Source organism: Orycteropus afer, unplaced genomic scaffold (genome assembly GCF_000298275.1).
Source record: "Orycteropus afer afer isolate SDZICR_OR568_19922 unplaced genomic scaffold, OryAfe1.0 scaffold00210, whole genome shotgun sequence".
Lineage (NCBI taxonomy): Eukaryota > Metazoa > Chordata > Mammalia > Tubulidentata > Orycteropodidae > Orycteropus > Orycteropus afer.
In genome coordinates, this window is record NW_006921797.1 from 836,246 (window position 1) to 837,515 (window position 1,270).

The 1,270-nt window shown below is 40.3% G+C and overlaps 1 pseudogene; it reads right to left on the minus strand.

Annotated features, from left to right (window-relative positions):
* LOC103203304 overlaps positions 1 to 1,270 on the minus strand; it is an 11,909-nt pseudogene that overhangs the window by 5,042 nt on the left and 5,597 nt on the right.

Consider the following 1,270-nt stretch of genomic DNA (forward strand, 5'->3'; position numbering starts at 1 on the left):
GAGGAAGACACAGCATTGGAACTCCCTGATAAGGAATTCAAAAGAATTATATTTAGGTATCTTCAAAGGATTGAGAGACACACCAAAGAAAACACAGAAAAAACCCTAGAAGAATTTTGGAAGAAAATACAAGAACAAAATGAAAAAATAAATGAAAAATTAGAAATGATTCTAAGTCTATAGATAGAAATCCAGAAGATTAATACTAAATTGTCAGAAATAGATAACACCGTGAAAGGGCAAAGGAGTAGAATTGATGCAATAGATGACAGAATTAATGAGATTGAAGACAAATACCTGAAAACTTCTATGAAAAGGGATCAATCAGAAAAAAGATCAAAACAAAATGAAGAAAGCCAAGATTCATGTGGGATGCAATCAAAAGGAATAACCTATGTGTCATTGGAATTCCAGAACAGGAAGAGAAAAATGAAGCCACTGAAGATGGCGGACTAGGCAGAATGACTGCACAGTCCCTCTTCAACAAAGAAAAGGGAAACCAATTAACACAGACACAGAATATAATCCTGGACCCCTGAGCCTTGAAGGGAAGGATGTAGAAGTGGACTAAACCCCAACTAGCAGAAGAATTTGCATGAAAATACCAAAAAAAGAGACAGATGGAGCTGCGATCTGGCAATGAGCCTGAGCGATCCTGATGGCACAGACAGCTTGGAGATTCCTGAGTGGTGGACCTAAGAATTAACCAAAAAATCAGCCCTGCTAGCCAGGGACTGCACGGAGGACTGTGCATGGTGGCTGGGGAACAAATGGAGAAGGTGAAGAGAAAGGTGGCCTGAGCTGTGGACTTTTGCTGGTCCAGAGGGTGCCACCATTTTGAAGGTTTGAAAAGTGGCTTGACTATTTTGGATATTTAAAGAGACAGTGCTCTCGCAGATTCCTGGGGCTTAAGAACACGTTCTGAATTCCAGCAACCCCAAGGACACTCGGGACCTGCAAGACTGACCAGGTACGACATTCTCTTACTCTTGGTGAACAAGAGTGCAGCCATCCTCCACTCCCACCTGCCTTCTGTGCCTACAGGAACTCCATCACAGTCTGTGTGCTCAGAGCGAGACTGGGTGCCCTGCCCTGTCCTCCACCGATTTTTTTTCTCTCTTTTTTTATTTTTATTATTTTTTTTCTTTTTTGCTTTCTTTTTTCTGGTAATTAGTTTGCTTGTATTTGTCTGTTTTTAAACAACTAATATTATTAATACTTTTGTCCTTTTTATTATTATTCTTAATCTTCCCCTCCCAGGTCCTAGTTT